Here is a 10,663-nt window from a genome sequence, read left to right on the forward strand (position 1 = left end):
GCCAGGACATGTGTCAGCCAACTGTGCATTCTGGGTTTATTACTCATTGTTCTTCAATTGTTCATAAATTTATGAATTTGAATCACTAAAATTATTAAATCCAATAAACAACATGTAAATTATATATCACCATACTCGATTGTTCGCAAGGAATCCAAATATGCGATCAAATTTTACAAATGAGCCATGAATTTTAAAGAATCAGCCGAAAAGGTGAAAAACAAGTGTATAAATAATCGATCGATTCACATTCGTTATAATGATTAGTGAGAAAGTAATCACATATTCATAATCGTGACAAAAAATTGCTTCTAATGATATATTCACATGTAATTAACGGCTAAGAATTAAAAAACATTACTTTCAAGTTTATGCGTTCCATGCAAAAATAAGTGATTATCTAATAAGCAATTCCAAAATAATATCTTAGATAATCAACCAGCAAATATCCAATAATTCATGGCAAGGGTGTGGAAGAGATAAATGATTACCGACAGAGCGGAGGTTTGCTCTGGTTATCATTGAAAATGAGAGTATCGAAGAGAAATACGAAAAACTTCAAGAATAAGCTCCTTTAGTCCAATTAACTTCTAAACTATGATAATTATTCTTGATGATGAATGAATGTAGAAGATGAATCTTGAATGTAGAATATTGATGAATAGGCTTGAGTCGATGAGCTTTAGATGATGATTGTTGATGAAACTTGATAAACTTTAGATGATAATTGTTGATGAAACTTGATAAATTTTAAGTGATGATTGTTGATGATGATTGTTGATGATAATGTAGAAATTAGATTGTGTCTAAGTTCCACCATTTTAGAACTTCAATGTGAAGTTCTAAATGGTGATGAATATTAACTTTAGTGAGAGTGAGGGAGAAGATGAATTGAGAGAGAATTTAAGAAGAAAAAATGATGGAAGAATAATGGTTAATTGTGAATTTTCTAAGTTAGGTTAGTTAACCCCCAAAATGTGAAAAATGACATGTTTATATAGGTTTTGTAAATGGATAATCACATGTATATTGTGATCAAAGTAAGAGTTTTATCAATGGTTAGAAATTAATTTAATACTTAGTTGTGGATCGCTAATTTCAACCATTGGATTAGTTATCAAGAATGGTTAGGATTGAAGGAAAAATGGATTGAAAATGGAAGTTGGAATTTGTGTTTGTTTGGAAGTTTTGTGTTAGTTTGAAAGTTATGGTAGTTAAGGGTTAATTGGATAATTGAATGATTGTGATGAATGTGGTAGTTAGAGACCAGTGGTGTTGAAGTTTAGCAAAAGTACCAAGTTAGGATGTAAGGCAGATAATCTAGTAATTAACTTGAATTTGAATGCTTTTATCTTGATTTTTCTATCATTTTTGGATTGAATTTTTAGTGAATCATTCCATTATTTTAAGTGATTTTGGGAATTGATTACATGTTGAAAATAAACACTTTTGAATGGTGTAAATTCATGGATCAAATTCTGAATTTGTTTGGGCATGGATCAATGTTGGAAAATGTTGAAAAACAAGTATAGAATTTGTTGCAATTTAGCAGTTGACATAATCATGACACAAGTCATTTGTGATGAATGATGATGAATCCCTTGATCAAATTCTTGTAGAATAGGTCTAAAAAAATTCAGGAGTCAAAACCGAGTCAATAGTCGACGGTTGACCAAAACTCAACAGTTGACCAAAAAGTTAAATGTACCCAAAAGATATAATTTTTTTACCCTTTTTCCTTGTAATCCATTATTTTAACTTGTATCTCAAGAAATATGTGTTGTGCCATAAATTTCCGATAACTGTATGAAATCTTCTTTGTATTCTAACTTTGTCATTTTCTTTGAATCCAAACAAACCTTAGAATTAAGTGGCCATTGGTCCAATCTCCCAGCTAACCATGAATCTCAAATAAAGAGATGATCTGCACCATAAATAATACGGGAAATAAACTCGAATGATTATCAAATAATATCCGCCTTGAAAATCCACTTGAACTGATTACATCCATTATTACCGAACATTTGACCTAAATTTGTTATAATATGCAAATGTCAATGAATGACCTAAATGTATAATCAAATAGACAAATGTATGCAAATGAATAAAACCATAAGTCAAGCGAATTGAATGAGGGGGTATGACAAATTTTGGGGTATGAGAATTTGGCATAAATATTTTGTAGGAATTTAGTCCAGATACTATGTACAAGTTAAGGGCTCTAGATAGAAGCTTTTTATATTTTCAGCATTATTTGGATGTTGTGATTGTTCTAAAACTCGTGTAATTTGGCACAAACTATATTGGAAGACAAAAAAATTTAACTGGGAAACCATTGGAGAGTGAACTAAGTTAGCGAGGATGGTAGTTGAACCACTATAAATTCGACTTACACTTTTATCACCCTCTCTATTTTAATTTCGTAGAAATTACATGTTAGGTTGCTTTCATCGATTTTCTAGAATTGCATACCATTAGGTTTTGCCTTGGTAGCGATTAATTGATTAAGTGTATGTTTTGTTAGAATTGACACTCATTTGTATTGATTTTGTATTCTTTACACATCTTGTGTAAATTCAACATCAATTCAATATAACGCATTGTTTATTCATTCTTTGTTGTATTATGTACTGATTAAGTTGTTATGTCTATATACGAATAAATACGCATAATCACTTTACATGCAATTTGCTTCCGCCGCGCAAGAAAAAATTATTTTTCAAACTCTAATAAAATCTTTTTCAAACAAATTTTCAACTAGTCATTTTGATTGGTAGGTCTACCCCCCCCCCCCCCCCCCCCCTCCAGATCGTTGTTTTCTCCATATTCTCGCCTAACACATATTCTGCCTTAATTGTGGATAACGCTACACTTGCTTGTTTATTACTATGCCATGAGATAAGTGAGTTGTCAAGTAAATGACATGTACCACTAGTACTCTTTTAATCTAATTTGTACCCAACATAATTAAAGTCAGAGTATCCAACTAAGACATAGTTTGTCTCGTTGGAGTACCATAAACACATGTGGTGTGTGCCAACGAGATATGTCATAATGCGTTTATCACAAAGAGGTGTGATTCTTTCATGGATTCTTGAAAACATGCACACGGACAAACAACAAACATAATATCAGAGCAAATTGTAGTTAGATAAAGGAGATAATCGGTCATACCTCTGTATCTGCTTTCTTCAACTAGCTTTCCTCCTTTACCTTTGTCCATATTGCATTATGTAGCCATCAGAGGATAACTTGCCTTTGACTTCTCCATACCGAACCTAATTAGAAGTACCTTACAACACTTTGCTTGATTTACGAATCTCCCTTCTTTTGATTGATGGACATGAAGTCATATGAAGTAACGAAGCTCCCCTATCATGGACATCTCAAACTCGTTTGGTATCATATTAGGAAAAATATTTGCACAAGGATTCATTAGTAGCACCATATATAATATCATCTACGTAAATTTGAACAAGGACAATTTTATGCTCAGATTTTTTGATAAAAAAAAGTTTTATCAACTTATCTTCTCAAAAACCTGTTTCAAGTAAAACTTGCTTAGACGATCATATCATACTCTAGGAGCTTGTTCCAAATTGTTTAAAACATTTTAAGCTTGAAGACGTGATCAAGTAAGGTTGAGTTTATAAAACCTAGAGGTTAGTCAAGCAACATTTCCTCTTGGATGTAACCATTCAAGAACACACTCTTTACATCCATTTGGAATAGTTTAAAACTATGACGCAGTAATAAACTATAAGCATCCTTATGGCCTTTAACCGAGTTACATGAGCATATGTTTTATCGAAATCTATACCCTTTTATTGATTGTATCCTTTCACATCAAGTGTTACTTTATTTCTATAAAAAATCCCATCTTCATCAAGCTTGTTTGTTGTGAAAGACCCAACATGTTTCAATCATTTGATTAATTGAAGCTTTAGGAATGAGTTCTCAAACATTGTTTCTTTCAAAGTAATATAAATATTCTTGCATAGAAAGATACAAATATTCATCGATGAAGGCTTACTAGCATCCCTTTATAATGAGGTTACAGTTGCGGTTATGCCGAAAAATTGTATATGGCAGGAAAATACGACCAATGCGATGTTGCAGAGACCTCAAAATACTTTTATGCCACATTTAGAGCTTCAAAATTCAATTTAAAATCACACTTAATATAATCATTTGAATTTTTATTTCTTGCAATTATGAAATCACAACATTGACAAAATCATGCATTATGAAATCTCACATCCGACCTTGTATAATAGATTCGATTACGAAGTCTAGATGCTCTGCTATCTCCGACTCCACTTTACACCATCAACAATCAATCCCAAGTTTGCACCCTTTTGTCTATTAATCTTACACAAATTGGTGAACAATTTCAGCAGACGGGTAATTGCCTACCGGTAAAGAGGGTGAGAAATACATTGCTTCCTGGTAGTTAAGTTCCACATCGGAAAAAAGGTAATGGACAATGGAATTATGTGTTGCAAATGCAAACTAAATTTCATAAAAATGCACAATAATAACGTATGTGAAATAACAATTCTAGAGAAGAAATTGCATTTAATTTCTATTGCATATTGAAAAATATTGCAATAGGGAACACCCCACCAAACCTAGTTCTAGTTTTACCCTTTTCATTTTTCCAATGGATCTAAAATGTGTTTGTATTCCAAATATTCAACATAATCATTGATAAACAAGTTTAACATAATGAGACCCAGATAAACAAGTTTAACATAATCATTGATAAACAAGTTTAACAAGTTGCAAAGAGTTGTACAAGGAAAAGGCAAATGAGACCCAAATATCAGCTTCGAGGAATGTTGTCCAAGCGTCATATCAATGTCTAGATAGATTCTCTATTGTCTCTGTAAATCACTTTAGCAAAAAAGAGATGGTTCAATGGGCTAGGCTCGCCAGATGTTGTGGGCCAGAGGTGCAGCGACTCATGATCCCTCCGCTGTCAAGAGTAGGAAGTGTTTGTTACTCTGTGAAACTAGCCTCGCGCTGTACTCTCCTGTCTAAGACCCACAAGCCCCATGCCTTCGCACAAATCCCGGGGGTCAACTCTCAACTTGGAGCGGACGGGCCAACATGGTGCAACAACCAAACCAACCTGCAAAGCCTTAGCCATCTTCCATCACCTTGTTGCCCCCACATGGGTCACAAGCTTGCGTTACTCAGCTCGACGAGCTAACTTGCATGTCAGACATTTATAAACACTTGCTTGTGTGATCTTCTAGCCAATGTGGGACTTAAATTGATTCAAAATGGTGTAGTATTATGTTGGAACATGCTTTCTTAAATGTTATAACACTCAAAAGTGTTGTGGCTGATGTCAGAATACATATATAGAGGGACTATTGGACTGAATTACTCATAACATTTATAGAAGGATTAAATCTATTTTAAAAGTTATACGCAAAATAAATACAATACTAATGAAGAAGTAGTGAAATGCATACCTAATTTAGCTTAGAGTATCAACAAGAAACATTATAACTTGTGATGTTGCTTCTTCAAGTTTTGGCTTTGTTCCCAGACACACTCAAACTTCTCTCATGCTTCCTCGTACTTAGAATTCCATCAACAATGAATCCAGGAAAGTAATGGACATTACGATAATCAGTAAGATGTCATTAATTCTTTAGTCCTAATCTATATTACAATTTCAATTCATATGGAAAATGTTTTGTTTCTGATATGTCCATCAATCCAAAATTCCTTTTTTTAATCAGCAAATGAGTAATAAAGGAAAAGATTAATTAAATCCAGCTAAACATTTTGATTCAGTCCATAAATATGTTGTAAATTGTTCTTCCATATTCGCCATTTGTTTATTATAGTTGGCTTACTAGCATGCTTTTAAAATGAGGTTACAGTTACGATTATGCCAAAAAATTGTATATGGCAGGAAAATACGACCAATGCGATGTTGTAGAGACGTCAAAATACTTTTATGCCACATTTATAGATTCAAAATACAATTTAAAATCAAACTTAATAGAATCATTTGAGATTGTATTTCTTGTAATTATGAAATCACACAATTGACAAAGTCATGCATTATAAAATCTCACATCCGACCTTGTATAATAGATCGATTACGAAGTCTAGATGCTCTGTTGTCTCCTACTCCACTTTACACCATCAACAATCAATCCCAAGTTTGCATCCTTTTGTCTATTAATCTTACACAAATTGGTGAACACTTTCAGCAGGCGAGTAATTGTCTACCGGTAAAGAGGGTGAGAAATACATTGCTTCCTGGTAGTTGAGTTCCACATCGATAAAAAAAGTAATGGACAATGGGATTATATGTTGAAAATGCAAACTATATTTCATAAAAATGCACAATAATAACGTATGTGAAATAACAATTCTAGAGAAGAAATTGCACTTAATTTCTATTTCATATTGAAAAATATTGCAATAGGGAACACCCCACCAAACCTACTTCTAGTTTTACCCTTTTCATTTTTTCAATGGATCTAAAATGTGGTTGTATTCCAATTATTCAAACATAATCATTGATAATTAATTTTAACATAATGAGACCCAAATAAACAAGTTTAACATAATCATTGATAAACAAGTTTAACAAGTTACAAAGAGTTGTACAAGGAAAAGTCAAATGAGACCCAAATATCAGCTTCGAGGAATGTGTTCCATGCGTCATATAAATGTCTAGATAGATTTTCTATTGTATCTGTAAATGACTTTAGCAAAAAAGAGATGGTTCAATGGGCTAGGCTCGCCAGGTGTTGTGGGCCAGAGGTGCAGCGACTCGTGATCCCTCCACTGTCAAGAGTAGGAAGTGTTCGCTGCTCTTTGAAACCAACCTCACATTGTACCCTCATGTCTAAGACCCACAAGACCCATGCCTTCGCACAAGTCTCGGGGGTCAACTCACAACTTGGAGCGGACGAGCCAACATGGTGCAACAACCAGACCAACCTGCAAAGCCTTAGCCATGTTCAGTCACATTGTTGCCCCCACATGGGTCACAAGCTTGCGTTATTCAGCTCGGCGAACCAACTAGCATGTCAGACATTTATAAACACTTTCTTGTGTGATCTTCTAGCCAATGTGGGACTTAAATTGATTCAAAATGGTGTAGTATTAAGTTGGAACATGCTTTCTTAAATGTTATAACACTCAAAAATGTTATGGCTGATGTCATAATACATATATAAAGGGACTATTGGACTGAATTACTCCCAACATATATAGAAGGATTAAACCTATTTTAAAATTTATACGCAAAATAAATACAATACTAATGAAAAAGTAGTGAAATGCATACCAAATTTAACTTAGAGTATCAACAAGCAACATTATAACTTGTATTGTTGCTTCTTCAAGTTTTGGCTTTGTTCCCAGACAGACTCAAAGATACTCCTTTTCTCCTTTCACAATGCATTTAACATATGATTGATTTTCTCTCCAATGTTCCTATTTAGCAACAGTCTAAATGCTCTTATTACACTACAACAGCACGTGTTCTACTGTCTCCGGCTCCAAGATACACCACCAACAATCAGTACCAGCGTGCACCCTTTTGTTGATCAATCTTACAGAAGTTGGGAAATACATTTCCTACCAGTAGTTGAGCCCCACATCGAAAGAAGGTTGAAGGTATTGAGATAAGCAAGAGTATAACATAATATGAATACCTTCATGTCAAGGTACTTACCTGGATGTGGTGAATGGTTGATCATAAAGGACCATGGCCTAGGAGAGTGACCTCCATTGCACTTAGGACGGGTTCTATCCTAAGGTCTACCCAAGTGGTGGAGCCTACATCATAATTTGTTGTTGTGGGGGCCTGCGTTCGTGCGGCCACCTCTTATTCTAATATCAAATTTTGAGGAATTTTTGTTGATTTCCTGAACTTGCTAGTTTAGAAGATTGTTATTGTATGTATTTGCTTGTATTTTCACCATAATATTGCTTATTGGTTTAGAAGATTGTTATTGTATGTATTTGCTTGTATTTTCACTATAATATTGAGTATGACCAACATAAGGAATCAAATAAAATGCAAGTACTTGATAATATTTTCATATGGATAAAAAGAAGGGTGGAGAGGTGGTCCAAAGGCTCTGTCTAACAGAGGCCTAAGAAACCATTTCACTCTCTTCTTTATAAAATTAGATCCACCCTCTACTAATTCAGGAGCAATTAGATCCAATCCATCTATAAACAAGCATGTTTTCCATAAGCAGAGGCTAAAAGTGTTATGGCTTTCGTAGCAAATAAAGAACTAAATGATGTCATTCTATGACCGTCGGTGTTTTATTTACACACTTCATTTGCAATTGATATATACGTTATGTGTGATGCTGTCAAGTAGGTAAATGGAAGTGATGAGAATGAGTTATTGATGTAATTATGATAGAAAATTTGTTTCTCTTAAATAAACTATGATGAAAATTTATTTTATAGATAGAAAATAAGAGGAGTATCTTAAATGTAGCAACTAAAAAATGTTGCGGTTGATGTTACAATACCTCCAAATTATACACAAACTAAATACACTAAAAAATGATCCAAAACCAATGAAGTACTGAAATGCATGTAAAGTGAACAAACATATATATACCTTGCCACTACTGTTTTGTCATGTTCTGGCTTTGTTATTCAAACAGACTCAAGTTTCTCTAGTGCTTCCTCGTATTTAGCAAGCCTTCTGCATTTAATTTAGGAAAGTAGTTGACGGTGAGATTATATGTTGCAAATGCAAACAAAATTTCATAAAATGCACAATAATGACAAATGTCAAATAACAATTCCAGAGAAGAAATTGCACTTAATCTCTATTGCAGATTTTAAGAATATTGTCATTTAGAAATGTCAAGGGATAGATAAAAGAAGGAAAACTGTTCAGAAACACGAAAAAAAAGGACACCGAAAACAATTGAGTCTGGTAGTTTTACTTGTATAATTGTAAGCCTTCTCTCAGATCATTTACCTGACGTTCTATCAATTCTTTTTTCCTTAAACAGCTTTGCATCTGAAAGTTTTATCATATCTCAAGCATTTTGATTCAGTCCCAAAATATGGTGTACATTGTTGATGTTGAACATTTTGACTTAATCAGTATGTGGATCAAACCAAAGTACACTAATTTACTTTTCAAAAAAAGATTTTGAAGTTTATATATACAGAATTCCTCATGTAATGTCAAAGACAATACCTTGATCATACAACCTCAAAGTGTACCAAAGTCATTTTCAAAATTTTGAGATTATTCATCATTATATTCCAAAAATAATGATCTAAATGTTGCTATCACTAGATACATATTGAATGAAGGACAAGAGCCACAAAACTCTTCACACATCGTTGATCTAAGAGAGCACTTACCAGAATATGTTATTGTTGGCATATTAGCTTCAATAGGAACTGTAGATGAGGAACATATGCTGATGTCATGGTCTTTTAGTAACAAGCCAACCAAATTATGATTTTTATGAAGATATTCTGAGAAGAAAATAAGCTTAATCAAAACTAAATTATTGGAGGGACTAATAGTAGGTTTTGTATTTTTGAGTTTGAGTTTAATAGCTATGTTAATCATTTTATTTTGGAAGAGAAGAAGAAGACCTTATCTAATATGGATATGGATGATGAATTCCAAATGAGTGTTGGACTAAGAAGATGAGTTATTATGAGTTGTTGGATGCAACAAACAACTTTGAAGAGACAAAAAAGCTTGGCCAAGGTGGTATAAAGAAATACTCAGTAGAAGTCAATTGAGGCATAGAAGTTTGGTGAAACTCAATGGTTGGTGCCACAAGAAGAATGAACTTATCCTAATATACAAATACATGCCTATTGGTTGTTTAGATTTTTCATCTTTTTCGAGGAGGAAGCATTTTGTCGTGGAAGATCTTAAGTGAAATGAGAGGTTCAATATTGTTTGCTTTTCCTTTTTGAAGGACATGGCACCCCAAAATGTATGAACCCCACCTCCCCCAAAAAGAGATGGTTCAAGGGGCTAGGCTCATCATGGTGTTTGTAAATCATGGAAATTTAAGCATTTATAACTTTTTAAGGACATGGCACCCCAAAATGTATGAACCCCACCTCCCCCAAAAAGAGATGGTTCAAGGGGCTAGGCTCACCAGGTGTTGTGGACTGGAGGTACAACGGCCCCTGATCCTTCCACTGTCAAGAGTAGGAAGTGTTCGCTGCTCTGTGAAACCAGTCTCACAATATACCCTCCCTTCTAAGACCCATAAGACAGGTGCCTTTGCACAAGTCCCATGGGCCAACTCGCAACTTGGAGCGGGCAGGCCACCACGGTGCAAACACCAGACCAACCTATTAAGGTTTAGCCATGTTCCATCACCTTGATTCCCCCACATGGATCACAAGCTGGCGCTACTCAACTCGACAAACTAACTAGCATATCAGACATTTATAAACATTTACTTGTGTGATGTTCTAGCCAACGTGGGACTTAGTGAATCTAAAATGGTGTATATATAGGGATTATAGGACCGAATTAGTCACGACATATATAGAATGATTAAATATATTCATAAAGTTATACGAAGACTAAATACACTCAACAAAATGTTTCAAAACCAATGTAGTGAAATGCATACCTTGTTTAGCTTATGTAGCGGTGTATTCG

At 34.1% G+C, this 10,663-nt stretch overlaps 1 non-coding gene across 1 annotated transcript; it reads left to right on the forward strand.

Annotated features, from left to right (window-relative positions):
- The first annotated feature begins 7,706 nt into the window (after positions 1–7,706).
- LOC127109298 (U1 spliceosomal RNA) lies at positions 7,707–7,867 on the forward strand. Its single transcript, XR_007796619.1, has one exon. It is a non-coding gene; the product is annotated as a U1 spliceosomal RNA (small nuclear RNA).
- The last annotated feature ends 2,796 nt before the right edge of the window (positions 7,868–10,663 follow it).

Source organism: Lathyrus oleraceus, chromosome 7 (assembly GCF_024323335.1).
Source record: "Lathyrus oleraceus cultivar Zhongwan6 chromosome 7, CAAS_Psat_ZW6_1.0, whole genome shotgun sequence".
In the NCBI taxonomy this organism is placed as follows: Eukaryota; Viridiplantae; Streptophyta; class Magnoliopsida; order Fabales; family Fabaceae; genus Lathyrus; species Lathyrus oleraceus.